This window comes from Mastomys coucha, chromosome X, assembly GCF_008632895.1.
Source record: "Mastomys coucha isolate ucsf_1 chromosome X, UCSF_Mcou_1, whole genome shotgun sequence".
Classification (NCBI taxonomy): domain Eukaryota; kingdom Metazoa; phylum Chordata; class Mammalia; order Rodentia; family Muridae; genus Mastomys; species Mastomys coucha.
Window position 1 is genome coordinate 64,970,290 of NC_045030.1, and position 1,576 is coordinate 64,971,865.

Sequence of the window (1,576 nt, forward strand, 5' to 3'; positions counted from 1 at the left end):
CATTAGATGCTGAGAAAGCAATTGACAAAATCCAACACCCATTCATGATACAAGTCTTGGAAAGATTATGAATTCAAGGCCCATACCTAAACATAGTAAAAACAATATACAGCAATATACAGGAATCACCATCCCTGAGAGAACTGAGGAGGGAACAAAGGACCTGAAATAGAGGGTTCGAAATGCAAAGAGAAATCACAAAGTCAAGTTGAAATAGCCCAATCAAGACTTCAATCAAACCAGTAGCCAACATCAAACTAAACAGAGAGAAACTTGAAGCAATCCCACTAAAATCAGGGACTAGACAAGGCTGCCAACTCTCGCTCTACCTATTCAATATTGTACTTGAAGTCCTAGCCAGAGCAATTAGACAACAAAAGGAGACCAAAGGAAGACAAATTGGAAAGGGAGAAGTCAAATTATCACTATTTCCTGATGATATGATAGTATACTTAAGTGACCCAAAAATTCTACCAGAAAGCTCCAAAACCTGATAAACACCTTCAGCAAAATAGCTGGATATAAAATTAACTCAAGCAAACCAGTGACCTTGCTCTACACAAAGGATAAACAGGCTGAGAAAGAAATTAGGGAAACAACACCCTTCACAATAGTTACAAATAATATAAAATACCTCGGTGTAACTCTAACTAAGCAAGTGAAAGATCTATATGATAAGAACTTCAATTCTCAGAAGAAAGAAATAGAAGAAAATCTCAAAAGATGGAAAGATCTCCCATGCTCATGGATTGACAGGATTAATATAGTAAAAAATGGACATTTGTTGAAAGTAATCTACAGATTCAATGCTATCCCCATAAAAATTCCAATTCAATTCTTCACAGAGTTGGAAAAAGCAATTTGCAAATTCATCTGGAATAACAAAAAAAAACCAGGATAGTGAAAATGATTTGAAACAATATACGAACTTCTGGTGGAATCACCATCCCTGACCTTAAGCTGTACTACAGAGCACTAGTTATAAAACCTGCATGATATTGGTACAGTGACAGGAAGGTAGATCAATGGAATAGAATTGAAGACCCAGAAATGAACCCACACAATTATGGTCATTGATCTTTGACAAAGGAGCTAAAGCCATCCAGTGGATAAAAGACAACATTTTCAACAGATGGTGCTGGCTCAACTGGTGGTTAGCATGTAGAAGAATGCAAATCGATCTATTCTTTCTCCTTGTACAAAGCTCAAGTCCAGGTGGATCAAGGACCTCCACATAAAACCAGATACACTGAAACTAATAGAGAAGAAAGTGGGGAAGAACCATGAGCACATGGGCACAGGGAAAAATTTCCTGAACAGAACACCAATAGCTTATGCACTAAGATCAAGAATTGACAAATGAGACCTCATAAAATTGCAAAGCTTCTGCAAGGCAAAGGACACTGTCAATAGGACAAAACGGCAACTGAAACTGCCCGCAGTTTCATGAACGGGGTTCTCCTCAGTTACGAGGGAATAAAGGACCTGAAAGAGAGGGGGTTTGAAATGCAAGTTGCGTCCCAATCAAGGCTCCTCTTTACTGAGAACAAACAAGGGTTTTTTTTTTTTTTTTTTT